This window comes from Dermacentor silvarum, chromosome 3 (genome assembly GCF_013339745.2).
Source record: "Dermacentor silvarum isolate Dsil-2018 chromosome 3, BIME_Dsil_1.4, whole genome shotgun sequence".
NCBI lineage: Eukaryota > Metazoa > Arthropoda > Arachnida > Ixodida > Ixodidae > Dermacentor > Dermacentor silvarum.
The window spans coordinates 8,760,019-8,781,389 of record NC_051156.1 but is presented as its reverse complement, the minus strand read 5'-3'; the positions used below and the strand labels follow the sequence as shown (position 1 = coordinate 8,781,389).

Genomic DNA, 21,371 nt, shown 5'->3' with positions numbered 1-21,371 from the left:
CGAAGAACCCCGCCGACCTCGCGAAGCCGCAAAAGCCGAGCAGCGAAGCTGGTGCGGCCGCTATATCCAACGCTCGGAACAATAGACGGCACGGCGACGTAGAGTAAAGAGGTCTTAGCGCAGGGGGGATGGCGCCGCAGATTTCGCAGCGAAGCGACAGTCGACTATCTCGCCCTCCTTTCGTCCCCCGCAGCGCGGATAAAGTGGACGAAATCTATGTCGCGGTGATGCGAGTGTTGGCTCTTGAATCTTCCTCCCATAGACAATACACGGAAAGGCTACAGTTGCCCTTAACAATGGCGAACTAGCATTCCGATAGCGGTGCTCGCTTAGGTCAACCGCTGCTAAAAGAAGCTTATCTTCCATTTTGTCACCGATGGATAAAAGCGCCACATCTTCGATCGTCGCTTTCGCGAAGTCCAGTGCGAGGGATATGGGAACGGGAAAGTGTTGCCCGTTAAAGGTATACGCACATATAGGAGAGGTGAACAGCTTTTCGACCGCTCTTCACTGATGCGGAGTTATCGACTATGTATTCACTACGCAAAATGCAATGAATGTGAAACACACCAACTGCGGCACAGCCTTTCACGATTAAATGTACAGCACTTCACCAAATCTGCATGATAATACAGTAATATACCAGCGTCTGGAGCAACGTACTGCACGCTCAATTCCCTCATAACCCGGCGGCACGCATAGTTGAAGCCGCAACTAAGGAGAAACATTAAATGGCTCAGAGTGGTCGTTGAAAAGAACATTTGCATTTCTTAGGCAAATAAACGCTAGTTCACGTGGAAAAATATTTCGCAAAGCAAGGACGTTGGGAAGAAAACAAAACACGCCGTTGCGTTATATATCTTCACTACCTCTCTGCCTATTTCTGCGCTTAATTTTTGACATGAGACCTTATAACTTGCTCAGTTATTCAATGCCAAAGGTTATTGAATGTCAAAGGCCCCAAAAAACACACCACCGTAATTCCAATGAGTGCACGCTCGCTCCCCAAGCACTATTCTAGATGTCAAATCCCCTAACAGAATGACGACAAACTGTTTTAGTATAGAGAGCGAACTGTGACGTGAAGCAAGACGTCAAAAGCAATCGGGCGATGGTGTGACGTAGTCGGCAGTACGATTGATGGTGATAGTAGAGCATAGGCAAACCGAAGAAACAGTTATTGATAGGAAAATGAGCAAAGACGAACAGTAGTGCTGCCTTATGCGTCAAGGGAGCCCACTGCATATCGGAGCCATTGACGTACACCGTGATTCGGAAGGCCTCTTTCCTGCGCTATTCGGTAAAGTGCTCTGCAATGCGGAGCGTGTCTGTTTATGGCCGACGAGCATGCAGCAGTACACAATCAAGTGCTTCCTTCATTTCACGAGAAGCCGAATGGCACGTGACTCGCGTAAATAGCTGCGAAGCGCCTCGTGCAAACGCGTAAAGGAGAAATCGCCGCTGCCAGATTCCGGAGCGCATTGCGCGAGGGGTCGTTAAGAGCCCCGTGACGTTCTCGGAAACTCCCATCACGGAGCGAGAAGGAACAAAAAAGAAAAGACCGAGATAATAGGAAAGTGCACGTGTGGCGGCGACGCCCTTTCTGGCAAGCGTCCTGGCTGTGCCAAACAGAAGGACGACTGCTCCAGAGACGAATGCACATGCTCGGAGCGGAATGCCGTTAAAGGACCGGAACTGGCTGAGCGCGCGCACAACACATGCACTGTGTACGGCGATGAAGCCAGAGCGCATCGGCAAGGGACCAATTTCGGCAAGTATAGCACGCGTCGAAAAGGCGAGAGACAGAACAGAGTCACGATGGGGAGGAACAAAGGGGACGCTTTCTTTTGCCGTCGCTTTCCGGCCGAGACTTTCGAAGAGGCGGTGGATCTTGTTTCCTGCACCCGCTCTCTTCCCACCCATGCCTCGTACGATGCGTGTGCAACACAACCGAACGCAGGGACGGGTGAAGCAAGAGATGCACAGGATCGAGACTCGAATGACAAAAGTGCAGGCGAGTTCGCGCCTCTCCCCCGGAGCAGATCGAGCACGGCGGGGGCAGCAGGTGTGCGGGAAACAGTATTCTTTTTTTTTTTTTTCTGCCAACCAGTAGCTTATTTTTTCGCGCGTTCCAGTTCGGTCTGCGCACGACGCCTACCGATGTCGTGGTCTTGCGGGTTTCCGGTTTTCGTGTTTGATATCGATTCTACTCGAAGTCAACTGGTGCGGTACGTATCCGTATAAATTTCGCGCATACCTGAAATAAAGATCAGCTGAATGTTCGGCGTTCCTCTAGTTCCCTCCACGTCTGCTGCGCTCGCACACTCACGCAGTCGAGATGTATAGTACACGCGTATGCGTAACCGCCGTGACGTGTCGACGCGGGCAGCGTAGTACCTACACCGGCATGCGTCGGCACGCGTCGGCGCGCGCCGACACCTGGACAGCAGAGGGCAACACAATGGCGGGCCGGACGGACGCAAGCACGAGCCCATAAGAGTTGCACGCCCGTATGTGATTCGCTTTGCCGTGAGAACCCGTTACTGTTCCCAAGCGTCACACGAGCAGCACATTTTACTGACGCGAGGCCGAACGGACATCGAACGCTGCGCTACGCTTCAATCCCAATTTTCGCTTAACTTCGTGGACTCGTACACTCGTAGACTAGTATCTGGCATAACGCAGCAAACACGGACACTAGAATAAACGGCAGACGGACACGTTTCTTGTGTCCGAGTTTTGCTGCGCTATATGCCAGACACCATTCCATGATGACTAAGAAAAAAATTCAGAGCCTTTCCCCTGTAGAGGAAACGAAGGTAAGCGAAGCTTGTGGCAAAACGACGCTGTCGCAAGTGTTCCGCGTCGTTTGCCTTATAAACTCAGGATCGGCGGCTCTGCGCGCTGACGTTTCGCCTAGGCTTGCGAAACCCTCACGCTAGAATCGGCACGTCAACGACGAGCCCTTTCCCGCGCGAGTTCGCGGCGCCATTGCTCAAACGCAGCCTGCTCCTCGGCGGAAGGCACCACGCGGGGCCTTCCCATCCGGGCGCCGAAACTGATCTGAGACGAGGAAAGCCCGGAAGAGCGCGCGCCACCCCCCTTTACCTCCCCTTCCATCCCCGCGGCACACCAAACGACCCTGATAGGTCGCGCGCATCACGTGATCCGGCGCCGGCGCAGCTTTCCCCGCAATTGCTCATTCTTCTTTCTTTACTTCCTCCTCTTTTCCTTGTTTGTTTCATTGTTTATTTCTTGCCCCTGGCTCGTACCCGCATATCCAATGCGAGTATGCGCAACACGTGACTTCTTGCGTGACTACACCGCCATCGAAATCTGTAACACAAAACAAGGCCGGTATTTTGTAGCGATGCCTTTCCGATGCTAATGCCTTTTCGCGCTTGGTCAGTAGTCAGTGACGGTCCGCTCACGTTATCAATGGGATCAGCCGGCCGTGAGGGGTGGATGATAAGACTATATATATAGCATAGAATAAAGCATAACGCATCGCTACAAAATATCGGCCCAAGCTTCGCTTGAAAAGCCCATAACCCCACCCTCGTCGTAAAAATTGCCACAGGCAGCACGTTTGTAGCCGTGAGCGGGCGGAGAGGGGAATCGAATTTCTCAACTCCCGCCACTTACTGCTAGGCCTGCATTCGTATATATATATAGCCGCAAAAAAGGGTATGTTGCTTTAATCTTTTTCTTGCGTTTTCCCTAGTTTATTCGACGCAGATTAAAACCTCGAGATAAATGTGCGTCTATAGCAAGCAGTATTTCGCAATGAATCACATTGGCTGATGCCGCGATGAGCTCAATCTTAGGGAAAGAGGGAAAGCGAAGAAGCTTTGCTAATTTTCGTGCTACCTAAACCGCAATGCGGACCTCCCGGCGACATTACTTTGAATTTAAGTCCTCCTACACTTAGATCACTCGCTCCAGGATTGTCTCGGCGCAAACAGGATGAACTTTGAACCAGAAGCAACGACGCCTTCTGGTGGAATCATCTACACGTCACAACAGTCCCGGCTGAAAGCTTAAACCCCTTAGATCCCCAAGTGCTGCTACAATTAAGTATACCCCGAGGCATTACGAATCAGCATGAGACCTGGAAGTTTAACGCCATGGTGGTAATATTTGTTTATCTTAAAAAACTAGATAAATGAAGGTGAAGGAAGGCAAGGAAAAATTGCTGGCGACCGCAGTAACTGCCTAGCGAAGTCCCCTGAACCGCGGTCAGCAGTGGAGGAGGGAGAGAGGGAGAATAAACGTTAACGGCGAAAGCCGTGAATGTGAGCGACTCAGCTGACTGGAGACCTTCGAGATACGAGGTCAGTGCACTGGAAAATAAAGAGGAGCGTATAAGCATCCGGCCCACGGAACATCACCGCGGAGGTGCGCGTCGCACGCTGTGTCGTGTCGAACGACGACGCAAGGGTGCCAGCCGAAGGCCATCGCGTCGCACGACGCTGGCACATCTCCGGTCGTGCCGATGCACAAAGGCCACCACGAGAGAAAACAGACACGCCTGCGTTTCACTGCCGCGAGATTAGAGAGCAAAAAAAGAAGAAGAAATAGGAACCGTGTCCCGGCGCACGACGGCAGCAGGCACACATGCCTGCCACGCAGACGGCGTTATCGGACGCACGTATCTTTTGCGTCTGCCCGCAGACGACGGGGTCTCTCCATTGAAGAGAGACGACGCGTGGGCCTCTCGCGCAGGAATGCATAATGCATGGCGCCCCGCGAGCGTCGCCGTTGCGCGATACGGTCACGTCTTGCGCCGCATCCGGGGCCGCAGACGACGCGCCCCCGAGTGGAGGGAAGGCTACCGGAGAGAAGGATATACCGGACAGAACGGGGTGCTATCACATCGATGTAGGCAGGGAAGGAATGGCTGCGTGTCGCTGACCGCAGCCGCACCGGAGACGTGGAAGAACGTGCGTCACGCGAGCTGCGTGGTCGCACTGGACGGAGACCGTTGTGCTTTAGCATATATGCCATACACGTGGCATGGCGCCGAAAGCTTCAGTAGCGCGTGACGTCGTCAGGATGCGGCGGCAAAAAGAGAAAAACAGAGAACACATAAATCAAAATAAAAAGGAATATCTAAACTGGGGGGGCTGAGTTTCCACAAAGTCACGGCGCGACCAACAGCAGCGAGTAAGTCAGCGCTTGTAAACTGGCTTGTGCTTTTCACTGGCGCTCTGTTTACAAATACGCAGCGTGTCAACATGAGGATACAGCAAGAGGGAACAGCGATGTTGGTGACATCGCGAGACGCAGCGCCTAACTGAAAAAAAAAAAAAAGATGGGGTTTAACATGCCAAAAACAACGATATGATTATTAGGCACGCCATAGTGGGGAACTCCGGAATAATTTGGACCACCTGGGGTTCTTTAACGTGCACCTAAATTCTAAGTACGCGGGTGCTTTCGAATCTCGCCCCCACCGAAATACAGCCACCGTGGCCGGGATTCGATCCCGCGACCTCCAAAGTCACGAAGCAACCACGGCGGGTCCGGCGCTAAACTGTACGCCCTTACAGGTGTCGCCTTGCAGCATGACCATTAAAAGATATGCAAGATTGTTTCTGAGTGAGTATAAGTCGTTCACGGCACGCAACTCAGTTCCAGGAATAGGTGGAGCGCAATCGCTCACTGAAACAACGGCGCTCTCACTGCGTCGTTTCAGAAGAGGTCACCACCGGCACTGTTGGTGCCAGTGGTGACCTCTACAGTGGTGCCCACTGTAATGGACAGCATAAACCCCAGACGATCGAAATAAATCAGGAGTCCGCCATTACGGATTCGTCCTTCATGATCATATCATGGTTTTGGCACGTGAAACCCCACAATTTAATAATTTATCATTCCAATTATAGGCTAATATACCCGACGAGAACTTTCTGCGGCCGCCAAGCCAAAGATATACGCGCACGCACTCGGACGTGTGGAGCTTCTGCTCTTGTGTAACTACGCCAAATAGTGACGACGTTTTGCTGGCGGTTTACAGGTCAGGAAAGCCAGACATGGACACCAGAAAGCCAAAATTAGAAACAGCAAGCAATGGAAATCCTTTACCAAAGCATTTATGACAAAAATATAATAATGGGTACGATTTCTTTTACGCTACGTAGCTTCCGGAATACATCGCGGACTACATTCAGATGCGCAGTAAAGAAATGAGTGCTTCGGCTCCGTAGCTTTCGCTGCCCTGCCGAAGAAAGTTGTCGCGGGGTGTAGTACGCCCACGCTGTGCTAAGCGTGTCTAAACAAATCGCGAGGTCTGACATGGTTGCTATTCGGAAATGCCAAATTAGTTGCTCTTAATGACGAAACGTGTATATACGGCGACGCCGTATTCGTGGCCGGTAAAATATAAGGATTCCTTCGACCTCCTCATATTCCTTTATTCCTTTCTTATCATTCACTGTTCACAGTCAGCTGATCCCAGCGATAACGTGCGTGGAGCGCTGCGGACAAATGACGAAATTAAGCGCGAAAAGGAGTCGAATTAAAGTCCGGAATCGTTAAGGTTATCCCGGCAAACATTTTTTAAACGGCTTCTTCGGCAGAAATGACCGTTACAGACTTAGTAACTAATTGCGAAACACATTAAAATAAAAAAGGCAAGATACGCCGCAGTCGAAAAAAAAAATTCCTTCGGGTACTTCACCTGCAATAAGATGATATCAGTGCGAAGACCACGAATTCTGTCACGTGACAGGTCACGTAAATGCTGGCTCAGTTAACGCAAGGAACTCAAGCAGTAGCACACGTATGTTAATTTTACGTCGACTGATCACTACAACAACATCCCAACACGTTCCAATACATGGAAATTGAGCGACGGCGTATGGTATATACAGTATTACCTTGCATCACCTGGGGTTCTGCACCCGCACATCGCCCACATTATAATGCGGCTAGGGAGCGAACCGGCGACCTAGTGGTCAGCTTTGTTTTATACTATCACGTGCCCTTAACATGTGAACTTTAGGATCCGGAAAAATCACGCGGGCAGACAAAGAGGAAGGTATACGTTGCACGCATTATTATTACTTTTTTTTTTTTGCTCCTGAGCGCGCATTTTTTGCGGGATAGATACCAATTTCATCAACATTGATTTACCGATAGGCGCAGCACGCCTAAAAACAACAAACTCAGCACAGCAGATACGCAAAAGCTAAGCATTGTTTTTAGACCACGGTGAATTTTCTAGCTATTAATCTTGCTGTTAACCATGTTTTTATTTTTTTTCTTTCTTTTTGCAAACTTGCACCGCCACATCCTTTAACGTTTAAATCTTTTCGCGAGCTGAATCTGCTTTTCGTAAACCTTGACACAACATTCGCAAAAGTTGACGAACATGCCCAAATTAGTAAAGCGTCACGAAAACATTCCTGAGCGTTGTACAGATGACCCACTGCACATATCCGTGCGCATCGAAGTGTTTCCGAACAGCCACAGCTGGCTAACTCTTCACGCTGGAAGTAGTAAATAGGGACTTTTATGGGCGCAGCTAGCAGCAGCCGCCGCGGCTATAACGCGCCAAGTGCACGTCGCGAGCGTAAAAATTCTCGTACACGAGCGAAATTAAGGCACGCAAGAAAAAGGCGACTTTCGCAACAACGCCGACCAGAATCGGACGTGAAGGCACGCGTGCAACGCGACCGATCCGCCGCGTTTACGTGAGGAGGTGCAATAAAAAGCAAGGCTCTCCGCATGCACGGGGGCCATCGAAGTTGATCGAAGCACTAACTTTCCATCTCAAAAGTACACTTCGCCGCGGAGGCCCGCAGCGGTATACACAACTCGACCGATCCATCGCTGCGGACGGAGGACCAGTTCGGCTCGCAACGCCCCCTCTCCCCTCTGCGTAAGCGCCGCGCGATCCGAGATATCGAATCGGTCACAAGGACAGCGTCGTAATCAATGCCTGTATAGGCACTGCGTCGCTCCGGGCACCGCGGCCAGGAGAGTACATGTCCCACATAATGGACACGACGCCGCGCGGGAGGCGACAATTAACTCGCAGCGCCTGGAAAGTATCTGTATATACACCCTCCCCTGCACAAACCTCAACACATTTGCTCTACATAGTATACACACCGCAAAGCGCGCCTGCAGTTAAGATAACCACGCTCTTTTTTTACGGCTACTTGGGCGCCAGCGAGGAAAATTCGTGCAATCCAGCGCCACGCAACTCCGTGTTATGAATCCTGTGTTCGCTAACTCACACTGTTTATTTTACTTTTTTTTTTTCATATTTGAATCGCTTCTTATTCCTGTATTGTACTCGTGAAAGAAACCCCCCAGGAACCGCGCGACAGACACCTGCATTACGTCACCCTCGATCCTGTATTACCCTCGGAAAATGGCCCCTAAAGAAAAAATGAAAATTGAGCTGGGGGTTCTGCGCGATTGCGGAGCTGGGGCACAGATTAACGGACAGCGACATTCATCATCATCATCCCTGTCTGCAGCCTCTTTTAAGTCCACCGCAGGACGAAACCTTGCAGCTCCCAGCGATCTCCAATTACCCCCTCTTGCCCACAAACATTGCCTGCGAATCTCCCGATTTCATCGCAACACCGTCCTCGACTGCGCTTTTGCGAATCCCCTTGGCACCCATTCTGTAACTCTAATACATACCCACTCATATGCACTACGCATTACGTGATCTGCGCCAGCTCCATTTCTTCCTCTCAATAATTTCAACTAGAATACTGACTATACAACCGCTTTGCTGCTCTCTAATGCAAACTGCTGTCAGGCTTCCTGTCTCTTAATGTTACGCCTTAAAAATTTTCGTTCGGTCGATCCCAGCGCGATCGTGAACTTCTCGAGCACCCTTGTTAGCCTCCAAGTTTCTGACAATTACATTTAAATTGGTATAGGATTACACACTTTCAAACTATTCTTTTTACAATAAAGAATGTTAATAGGAAGGGAAAAAAATCCTAGTCGAGAATGAAATAGTAACACTTTTTTTTTTTCATTTTTCCCCCACTTTCTCGCCCATACCGGTGGCGCGGGACGTCAGCGTCACGTGACAGATATAAAAATATTTTCGTTTATTCCTACACCCCATGTGCACTGACCTGCTATGGTTACTCTTAATTCCGTTGAACACAAATTGATCATTCGTTGTGAGTACGGCAATTACCGAGAAGATCGTCACGGCTAACTATACAGCGCGAACTCCAAGAAGGTGTTACGTCCTGTTTTTTTATTATATTATTATTATTCGAAGTGTGTGAATATGTATTGCATTCCCTGCTTTCTGTTAGTGCTAAGAAGATTTCTATAGATGAACAGCATGGCTTTGTATCGGGGTACTCCACAACAACGAACTTGGTCACATTTATGACCCATGCTTCCGGTGTCATACATAGGGATCAATTAGACGCTCTTTACTTTGACCTAAGTAAATCATTTGATGTAGTTTGCCATGAGCTCGTTATTTGCTTACGCAAATGGACATACTTCTTCCATCACTGCCCTGGTATCTAATTATCTAAGCAATAGATCGTGCTTCCCTGGCATTAATGGACAGAGTTCCATTAGCCATGAGGTCACTAGCGGTGTTCCTCAAGGATCTGTTATGCGTCCTCTGCTCTTTCTACTGCTCATAAATTACATTTCGTCAGCAATTCGACACTCTTCATTCCTTCTACAGGCTGATTACTTAAATATATTTAAGACTGTCAACAGAGTTCACTACGGCATTGAACTTCAAAAAGACTTTTTTTTTTTCACTTTCAAACTGGTGCAGAGACAATAAGCTACTGCTAAATACTTCCAAAACTACGGTATTAAGTTATGCGCGGCAAACACACCATGTGTATTTTCCGTACGCCCTTCGGGATACTTTATTGCCCCAAGTCGATGAAATGAAAAGATATTGGTGTGTACTTCGACAAAACGCTAAGCTTCTCTTCACACGCTAAACATGCGAAACAGAGTGTCCTTCGCGCTCTAGGTATTGTTTGTCGTATACCGCATGACTTGAACTCCCCTGCTGCCTTTCTGAAATTGTATTCGACTGTGTGCGTTCCACTACTAATGTATGACTCTGCGGTTGGTGGCGGGAGGAACAAATCTAATTCTGACCTCACTGAACGCATCCAGAATAAATTGATATCAATTTTCAAGCACCGCTTTTGCCGTTCTGGCGATCGTAGTCCAGCCCTCTCAAATATACCTCAACTCAGACCTCTAAAATGAAGACGTATTAAATCAGACTTTCTGTTCTTCTATTAGGCGGTCCATATCATTATGCATTGTCCAAATATTCGTGATCACGTGCAATTCCACATGCCGTAGAAGTATACCGGGCAGCATGCCGAGTTTTCTGAGCGTATTTTGTTGCATTAGGGACTGTCCCATGGCTCGACTGCAAAAAAAAAAAAAAAAAAAAAAAAAAAAAAAAAAGTTAAGTATTGTGCCTCTGGCGACATATTTGAGAGTAAATTTTTTGGTCTTTTTGTATATGTGTAGATAATCATGTTGCACGGTTAGCTCCCTTTTACAGCCCGCCTCCTCGTTTTCTGTTTCCCTATTTGTATTCTCGATCTCACATTGTTTTGTCTGCCACATTTGTCTTCTCTGTTCATTTGCCAGTACTGAAGCTCTGTAGCTGTTCCTAATAAACATTTGTTTGATTGATTGATTGATACTATTGTCTTTGGCGCTTTACCAAGCTTCCGTAGGGGGCAATACTGCCAGTTTTGTCATTCTGAATGTGTAGTTTAAAATTATAACTTATTCATCTTGGGTGTCGCTTTCTGCCCTTCAATGCTTAGTAAACAATAAAACACAATGTGGCCCGAATGCGGGCAGTGCATGCAGTTCGCGTGGCTCAACAGGCACCGCTCAAAATCTAGAGCGAAATGGATCAATGTTCCTCTCAGTAGATTTCCATACAGTGGGAAAATGCAGTAGGGAAAAGATAACCAAAACAGCAATGCATTTCCCCCTCTTTTTTTGCTGCGGGTCTTGAGCAGCAAGTTGCGCAAATAAAAGCAAGGCGCCGAGTTTCTAGCAAAAGCATTCGTTTTTAACACAGAGCTCTGTAATAACGACATGGGCCTTAAACCCAATAGTTAGAAGTTATATATTGAAATTTGTTTATTGATTGCATCGGCAATCATCCCACAAAATGTGAAGTGCACCACTGCTTCGAAGCTTACCAATAAATACTATAGTCACTTTTCCTCGGTCAAACGCGCTCATTCTGATAATCCCCACAGCACCATCGCAGAAGCACGTCGATCGGACAGATATATGGTCCACTGTATACATTGCAAATACTCTCGCCTAGCTCTATAGGTACGTACCTCTCCCTGTAGCGAGACAAAACACGATCACGAAGGACTGTTCGGCAAATGGCCAAAGCGTGTACGTCGACATACAGGCTGCCACGTGTGCGGGTTCGTCTGACGACGCGGTCGCCAGAAGGGATCGCCGAGCGCGGACCACCGCCAAATACGGTCGGCTCGCAATTCCCCCGCTCGTGTAACAACGGCGTGCACTGCAGCCATGAATGGCGAAACAGCGGCTGAAATCTCGCACCGCGGCCCTCGAGGAGACACGACCGCGTACGCTGGCTTCCAAAGCGGCGGCGGCTGCCGGAGTTGCGAAAGAAGACCCGCGCGACCACGACGCGCAGGCGACACGCGCCCGATCCTGTTCCGGCCCCACGGCGGAAGCTGCGGGGGCGACACCGAGATGGTTGTTGCATGCAGCACGGCAGGACGACTCACATACCGCAAAGGCGCAGAGACGATTGTTCGAGCGCGCTGCCCCGAACAGGGACCCACAGTTTGTATGTAGAGGCGACGAGAAGAAAAACAAAGAACTAAATAATACGCTTTCGCAGACGTACGCAAATCCGAGCAACTCGTGCATCAAAAACGGCGAAGCTCATATTCTGGCACACTACTGGATAGATGTATGTTTTGCCACTGCCCGAAATGTATCCAAAACGTTGCCAACGCTTCACACACACACCTATGCATGCATGCATGCATGTATGTATGTATGTATGTATGCATGTATGCATGTATGCATGTATGCATGTATGTATGTATGTATGTATGTATGTATGTATGTATGTATGTATGTATGTATGTATGTATGTATAACGGTGGATCAAATAAAAACGGAACAGTGCTCAGAAAATGGTATGAACCACGTTTATTTAGACATAATACCCATGGAAACTATTGGACACGCAAAAAAGGGACACTACCAGCGTTTCTTCATATACAGATACTCAACTTCGTACAAGATACAAGAAATTATAACATTTGATGTCCACAACTCCGGCTGTTCCCCTTTCCTATAGGGTCCACCCTTCTATACACAGGGTGTCCCAGGTAAGTTGTGCCTAAAAAGATATGCGAGTGCCACATACGTCGACACAACCAGGGCAATGTTATTTGCCGTCGCTTGGAGCAAGTCAGACTGTTCTTTGTTTCGCATAATCACGCAATTAGTTATTAACTTCTCAAACATAATAATCAGAGCGAAAGTGACAATGTGAAAATTGTAGGCCGTCATGAAAAATTGCCGATCCAGTTTTCAGCACTCAATACGCGCTACGTAAAACTCTTTCCCGAGCTTGAAAGAAGCCCGCGAGAAAACTTTTTCAGTGCTTTCGGAAACGTCATCGGACAACGCTGCTGCGAGGAGAGGGTTTATTCGCAAATGTGAATTACTTGATGAATGAATTCTGGGGTTTTACGTGCCAAAACAACCATCTAATTGTGAGGCACGCCTTAGTGGGTGACTGCGGATTAATTCTGACCCCCAGACGATCGTTAACGTGTCCCCAATGCACAGGACACGCGCGTATTTTGCATTTTGCCCCCGTCGAAATGCGGCCGCCGCGCCCGGGATTTGCTGCCGCGACCCCGCGCTCGAACAGCGCAACACCGCAGCAGCTAAGCCAGCGCGGCGGGTGTGAATTAGTTCCGACTAGGCGCATCTTACGGCGGTTAGGATGGATGCGTCCCCTTTGGAACGGGGCGGTGGGTTGCACCACCAAGCTCTTGTTGTTATATTGCCCTAGTATCGTACCTATCATTAAAAAAAAAAAAAAAAAAACATGAAGAATTTTGATCACCAAGCTTTCTGAACCCCTATTGGGAACTTTGTTTTGGCACTTTATTTGTCTTTTCCAGACTTTCTTCCACCAATCTTCCAACCCCCTACTCTTCAAAGATAGGCGCTCTGTTAAACGATGACGGTCATTTTCGAAGGTACAAAACCATGGGCTTTAAACAAAAGTACCGAAAGAGCGCATTGGGCACTGACGGATGCGTTGGTTGAACGCTCCGGACTGATTTTGGCCACCTGGGCTTCTTCAGCGCGCGCCAAAGCGGTACAGTGCATTCCGCCCCCATAGGAATGAGGCCGAGAAGCGAACTCACGACCTCGCGCTTGGCACCGCAATGCCAAAGCCACTGCGGCGGGTTGAGCAATGAGCTAGGTACGTAGCACCAACAAAAATTCACTAATTAACTTCTTAATTACTTACTTTACGGCCCACATTGCAATTTACGAATTGTAGCCGGTGATTGTAGAGGATATATATATATATATATATATATATATATATATATATCCACTTGAAATGAGTCTCCTGGATGACACCAGTTCCGAGATGTCATTTCCAAAAGTGTGGGACGGAATACATGGACGTTCCAGCTATACTTTTGGGCGTGAATGCATAAAAGAGAGTTTTGTTGGAAAAGTAAGTGGAACCTCAGTATATTTTTACGGCGAGTTTGATAGCGCATGTGCGTGCGTGGTGATGATGACCTAGCTTGGTCCAATCGAAGAACCTTGCTTGCTGATCTAATCCATGCCATGTCACCTAATGGCACGTGCGTCCAGGGGTGGTGTTTTCCCTTCCGTGCGTTGTTGTCAATAAACTTCAGCTCTTAGACAATGCTCGTCGTCCAGTGTCCTCCGTGTTGACGTCGTCTTCCGGGCTGATTTAAAGCTCATTGATTCACTGTTTCCCTTTGGTGATGCCTTTAACAGAGCTAAATCAGCTTAGCATGTCGCGTCTCCCCATCAGAGTTGAAGTGGCGGAAGCGCTGGTTTCACGTCTGCTGGTGACAATATGCGGATACCGCCACTCCATAACGGCCAGCTTTGACGATCAACATACAATCTATTCTAAGTCACGCGCACTGTGCAATGCAAATCGACTCGGAAATAGGTTTACGACGACTTACTGGTAATTTCAACGACAGGCTTCGCGATTAAAACACTGATTAACATGGTAAAACATTCTCGCGAAGGAATACGCGCTGTTCACTGACAGTCAGCGACGTAAGTGAGCGCGTTTATGCCAAGTAGTCGTGACGGGCGTAGAGAGAGGACAAGAACGCATGGGAGCACGCTTTGGTGCTTCTATCCGGTACGCCGAGACAATGGTAGTACACGTGCGGTAACTTTTCGTACCCCATCGACAAACAAACTCCGCTCTACGCACGACAGTCCATCATTGCGTTCGGGGTGTTTCCCTTTAATGCTCCCGAGCAAAATCCGTGCGCGCAGTTCCAACACCTGCGGCAACTCCGACGAGTCGCTCAAATTGCCACGCTATCAAACAACGGACGAGTACTGTGCCTCTAGCTGCAAAGCCACCTGCGTTCCTAACCATGCCGTTTCTCTCATGCTACGCGACACACCCCAATTCGCACAGATACGCGACGAGAAAACAAAATGCAAACAAAAACGCGATTTATTTCCACGAGCGACACCAACGCGCGCTCCAGACCGCCGGCTGAATTATGTCTCCAGCTGCGATAACCTGCAGCCCGATAGAATACGCGTGCATCCACATCGCACAGTGGCTTCGTGCAACGGCACACCAGCCGTCAACAATGGCGAAAACAAAAAAAAAAAAAAATGTTCAAAAAAAACTAGAAGCGGTGCCCCGCCGAGGAAGAACTCGTTCCGCGAGGCGGGAATGCGGTCCGAAGACAGCTCTCCGAAGGCGGTCGCACCGCCGTTGACAGCAGCCGCCCGCACACACGCGCTCGACCAAAGCACCGCCGGCTGCGCTTCGCGGAGCACGGCCAAGCGGGGGACGAGCGCATTCCGGCACCGCCGGACGAACAAGGCGCTTCTTCCTCGTCCGGCCCAGAGACGACGGACGCTCCCTTCTTCCGCGAAGGGAAAAAAAAAAGCTGATTACGAGACGTTCCGTTGCACACGTGGTGGCGGAGTTGCGCTTGCAGGGTGATCGAACGTCGAAAGGGGCCGCGACGGAAACAGTGGGCTGGCGCAAACTTCTTTTTTCAGCGATCTGTCAATAACTGTCATTCACGTCTGTGATGTAAAACAGTTATCGAGTACGCGCAGTTTCTGTAACATCCGATGTTTACCCCACACCCTATCGCAAAAAAAATAAGGAAAAAAAAAAAAAAAAAAACATGCCTGCTAACAGAAACGAAAGCGCTGCCCAACTTTGTTCTCAAGGCGCATTTCAAACACTTCTAAATCCCGTCGACTGCATTTGGCGCTGACAGCCGAAAAACGCCGAGCGTCGATTAAATCGCCCTTAGAAAAAAAATAAAAAAAAACTTTACACACGACAGAAGTACGCAGCAACAGTTCCGGCGACGATTACCAGACCCTAATCGTGCCTCTGCGCGCGCACACACACACACGCAATAACGCAGCGATAGTGGTCGTCGATCGAGAGAGACGTGACGATCAGCAATGCTTCATTGAGCGGCGCACGCGGTGTGTATTGCTGCTATAACCACCCATCCATGCAGGAGCGCAATACGTGCAACAAAGCGGGTCGGCTTTCGCCCGCCTTCTTCCGGGTTCATTGCGCGAAAACACGAACTGAGCCACTCTCGTAGTAAGCAATGCGAACGAATCGCAATCTCTCGCCTGGCAGCCACACACATACGCGCGCCGGCGGCAGCGGCTTTTTCGGGTGACACCACGCACTGGCTCGGGGTCGACCGGCCGGCACGTCGATTTTGCGGGCTGGCGCGTTTGCGCAACACCGCTACCGAGCCGTTGCGGGACCAGAGAGTAAACGGCCTATACTATTTGCCGCAGAGGCCTGCCTAAAATAAAAATTACGAAGGAAACGCCGGCGTCTGCGGTTGTCGATAATGCCGCTCGGCACACGTTTCCGTCAGCGCTGGCACCCGCCGTGGCTATCAACTACGCCCGGCGAGGCGAGGCTCGAAAATTTGCCACTTTGAATGGAAATGCCGCGGCTAGAGATAGGTAATAAACAGCGGGCCTACCTAAGCAGGACGTGTTGTCGTTGGATAAACGTTGCGCTTCATTTCGGCTAGAACGAGCGGTGCGTTGCGGTCGAATCGCAAAAAAAATTTAAACGGTCGTAGAAGGCCAAACGTCAGCGTCGCTAACGTTTGGCATCGACTGCCGGGGTGGTTTCCGAGCCTGGGGCCTCGCCCCGAGCCAAAAAAGAAACATTCTCGAGCACAAAGACCTCGCGATGAGCACTGCTGCGGTGTTTACGCTCTCTACGCGCCAGCGATGGTCAGCGCGAAGCAGCACCAACATCAATAAACACCGAGGCCGAGTCGGTGAATGACATGCGGTGAACTCGGGCGGCCCCGAGCGAAGCACTCTCTCGCGCGAGTAACATCCACACCCACCGTGCAGAGTAGTGCCGGCGGCCGCCCATGTCTTCGTCGCGCGACAAGCAGACGTCAAATCCAAAGCGGGGCCGAGTCGTCGTCGAGACGAGAGCGTAATCCACAAGCGAGGACCACAGCGTGGGGGTTTATTCACCGCCAAAAGGCACACTTCCACGGGCACCGCCGACGTTCGCGCACAACACGCACTCAAGATATCGGAAGCGAAGCCAGCAGACGGGAGGCGCGCGCCGCCATTTTCCTACGCGACGTCAGCCTATCCTACCGGCCGGACCTCGAAACAGCGTTTCCCAGTTACGACAACCACGGCGTGGCGCGTCGGTCGCTTGCGGGGGTGAAGCCGGTTTCTGTTCCTGTTTTCGCTTTCTCTCTTCTGGCGCGCGGGTCTCGCCTTTCCGTTCGAGCGGGTCAAAGCATGCACCTTTCAGCCTGTCATTTCTTTTTTTTTTTTGTTCTTCTCAGTTCCAGCCGCTCCTGAACCAGCGCTTATGCGTAGCGAAATACCTGCTTGTCTTTTTTAGTCCAGCGCAAGGAGCGCGTACTTTCTTCATTTCATTCTGTCGGCGTCTCGTCCGTTCGAACGCACGTGCTCTTTTGCTATTCCGTATTTCTTCGTATCATCCTGCCTCCGAAGAGGAAAAGTCTTTCCGATCAAAGCGATTTCCTGCTTGACGACTTCCGGATGGGCCTGGAATCTGTGCCGTACGTGCGGGGCGACCCCGGCGCCCGCCTCCGGCAATTGCTAAAGCCGCATCGCGCCTTCCGTAGGGGTTATTGGAGTAGGTACTCCGGTATGCCAGGAAGTATATACGAGGGAGTGATACCGGTCGAAAGTCGGTTACTCGCAGACGCCGAGATAAATAGGGGGGCGTCCGGTCTCGCCAGCTGCCATCGCTGTCGACGCGATCGCGGACAGCGAAGAGGATACGGGCGTGGACAATTTCCCGCGTTTTGACGACGTGCTGAAAGGCAAATCACCACTCCGCCAACTGGGCAACTTCAACGAGCGGAGTTTGATGGTTCAATCGTCTCAACAAAACAATAAATCGTTTGGTAGTACTGCTACTCTGTGAACCTTACAACCAGGATATTGAAGATTTATGAGTAGGGAAACAACAGTGTCGCAGATTCCCTCTGTCTATACTAATGAAAAAAGGAACATATTTCGTGCGAAAACTGGGAAATGTAGATGTGCATTTCAAAATAGAACTACACAAGCAATTTGATTGTGGCTACAACAAGTACATGCATCAAATAAAAATTACAGAGGCAGAATTACTTAACGCAACAAACAGGGAATGCCTTGATCTTGTTTCAGTGCGCTGATTCCAAACAAAACTGTCGTGTGTCAGTCCATTTTTAAAATAGTGTACACCTTTGCGGTCTTATTTTGACCCCACACACATAATGGTAAATAAATCGTGAATGTGTTTTCTTTATTTTTAGCACACCGTACTCGTGACTTCCCTGTCACGAACGCTATGGCAAGCAGAGATGCGCACGCAGTTCACGGCTAAAAACTACACCCCCTGCGCGCAGCACTACAGAAAGTGTACGCAAGATTGGTGACGATTATTGTTGTCAGATGGGCGGCTCACATTTTTCTTTTTTTTTTCTGAGTGTGTCGTCAGAGTATACATATGTGTGCGGATTGATAAGAGTTTCGTGTGTTAATACAGACACTTCATCAATACACGCGTCGTGCGTTGTCGCATGTATAGGGTTGCTAATATCGATGAACGATTGACCGATTAATCAATTGGAAGTATCCCGCAAAACCATTAAGTTTCATCGATGTCCACCTTTCATTTATTCGACTTAATCGACCACGCATGTTCGATTAATCGTTTTCGAGAGTTACACAGCATTTGCGCATAAATCTTGAAATCGTACTAGAATGGCGGAGCTCGAGAGGTAACTGTGCGGCTGTGGTATGGCGATTGTCGACTGTCTTTCCGACTCCAGAGTGATGCCGAGTCGAATGCTTCCCCTCTCTTCCCCCACACCGCACACGCAACCACACCGACCGATGCGGGAGGCTTGAAATGCCCACGCAGTTCAAGGCGTACTACAGCAACCCATTCGTTGATCATCGTGGCACTCTCAGTCCATTAAAGAGGTGGCGCAGCATTCGCACCAGTTTGGATCATGTATTTGACATAGCGATGGAGTTCATGTCAATTCCAGCAAATCTTTAGCTTCGGAGCGCCTATATATTCTCGCATGCTGGTTGTGATGACCATTTAAGGAAGGTGTCGGTTTCACCCAAACAACCCAGCCATTCGGCATTCCTTCGCTCTGCAGAAAAGAGCATATAGCTGAAAATCTTAAACCAGTAATTTCATTTTGCCCACGGCACACTGCAATTTCTCACATATTTTAGTTGGACTTCACCTTTCACTTTTGCCACTTTTCTTATTTCTTGTTTAACTGCACTTTACAAGGATTCACTAGTGCCATTTATCTTGTTTAATACTGTTCTAAGCGCATATTATAACACACAACTATATTGTTTAAATTTTCAAAGGCCACTAGTTCCAACTCTATTTAGCCTTTTAACCAATTAGAGATTACTCTTCATCAAACTTTATACAATTGGGAATTCTCCACATGGTGTAACCATGCGGGGAGGCATTCCTCAGTGGCTGGCCCTGTCCTTATCTCCCAATTCCCCAACTCCATTAGCCTTAATAGGCCGATGAGCCACCCTCTCTAAATAAGGCTTTACCATACCATACACTTGTATAACTTGGTTCCACTTCTCAAACATTAAAATAGGGTCCTACAAAAGTACGAGGGGAAGTCAAAAAGTAAAAGGACTTTTGAGAAAAGGTACATTTATTCTAATGATAGAAAACTGAAACATACATTATTTTTCTACATAACCTCCCTGCACTTCAACGTACTTTGCCCAACGTTTCACAAGTTTTTTGATTCCGTCGGAGGAGGAATAAACTTTATTTTTGTACAGCAGATTTGTAAGACCTAGACCTCTCTACCTAGATGACGGCCTCGAGCTCTTGGCCTGTGGCAGCATGTTCGGTCTGCTGGATTGCCTTGAGTTGGTCTTCCGGTGCCGAGCTGAGCAGCGCGGTCTCCCACTGATCTCTGGTCTTGTGTGTGTTATTCTGTGTGGGTGCCCCAAGACAAGCCCAAACCATATGTTCTAAGCCCGCCCTTTCTTGACAGAATCTGCATCTATCGGTGTAAAGTTCTGGATAGTAACGGGGGTAGGCCACCGGGTTCGGATAAGTTACTGTTTGTAGCATTGTAGCAAGCGCCATACCGTCGCTTGCCGTGTACTTAGCGAGGAGTGTCCGAGGGGGGGCCCTTCCAAATTTATAGTGTTTGGTGATCACATAAAGCTGGTCATCCGGTCTCTCTCCGTTCCCAGTATTTGCGTGTCACCTGCTCGGTCCGTCAGTTCTCGAGCCAGGTTGTGCGCTACTTCGTTCCCGGGAAGGGAGGAGTGTGCGGGTGCCCATTTAATGTAAACATCTCGATCTTCACGAAAGTTGGCTAAAATTCTTAGCGCTTCCGGCGACATTCTTCCTTTGGCATAGTTCTTGACTGCGGTCTTGGAGTCACTGACCATGATGTTGGCCTCCGTGGAGGCTATTGCCAGTGCTAAGGCAGCCACCTCCGCCTTTCCTGTTTTTACAGTGCCACTAACTCGGGAGTAACCCTCTAGACTGGTAGCAACTATCGGCACACTCCGACGCATCCACATAGACCACGTCCCTGGCACTATTGACCCTTTTCGCGGAGCAGTTTGTTTTAGAGAAACGAGATGGCGCTCACGGTGGCGCGCCATACCTCTCCTCCGTGGCCGCGCACGAATACGAAACCATTACCGCTTCTACCTTGCTTCTGTGCGATAAGCTCTCGGAAATGCAACTGAGTTTTCGCTAACACACTGTGCTCCAATCATGCTAGACTGAATCATGTGGATTGAAGGCATGTGCAGTAGTTGGCTGCAAAAATAGTGACTGGCATGTTAAGCAATAGAATGAATCTGTGTGGCCCAGTTCGCGGACAGCTGCTGCAACTGTCCGTACGTGTTACCGGCACTTCGTGATGTACGGCACTTAATGAATTTGTGATGTACGGTTTTCTTCGAGGATACAGAAATATGCTCATCCGCCAGCCTTGTATCGCTAACCTTCAAAGAAATGGCTTCATCCACAGAACGTCGGCAAGAGTGACTACCACTCGTTAAACAATGACAGTGGGAGTAGCGCCGCTTCCTGTCATGGTAAGTTTCGCGCACATTATCTATACACATCTGTCCCAAATGGCAGGAAAACTTACGCCCACTCTATCGCCGACGTATCAAGAATAGGTGAATGGGCGCACACTTGAATACATACGCACTGTATACGCACAATAAATGACGGACTCGAAGCTGAATGTTTCGTGACGGTCCACAAGAGTAAGCGACTTACTAGCTGTAATATATATTTTCTACAAGGTATTACAATGTACAAAACAGCTACGTTTCAAGCCTTGTGCGCAGCAAGAACAAATCTATCGGAAATTCGGAACTGAGCACACCCGCGAGCGATTAGGCAGAAAATAATCAGATATTGGCCGCACCGGGGAACTTCACTGAGTCAGAAACTGACAAGCCACTGCTTCAAAATATTTGCCGAATAACGAACAAAGAGCACAACACACTAATCTTGACTGAAT

At 49.1% G+C, this 21,371-nt stretch overlaps 1 protein-coding gene across 2 annotated transcripts in view; it reads right to left on the bottom strand.

Annotated features, from left to right (window-relative positions):
• The window catches only part of LOC119445311 (unconventional myosin-XVIIIa-like), a 231,901-nt gene extending 214,975 nt beyond the window's left edge, over positions 1 to 16,926 (bottom strand). For both annotated transcript variants that reach the window (XM_037709624.2, XM_049663204.1), the window contains exon 1: positions 16,680 to 16,926. The gene's annotated coding sequence lies outside the window, so the exon portion shown is untranslated. The remainder of the gene's footprint in view (positions 1 to 16,679) is intronic.
• Positions 16,927 to 21,371: the final 4,445 nt, after the last annotated feature.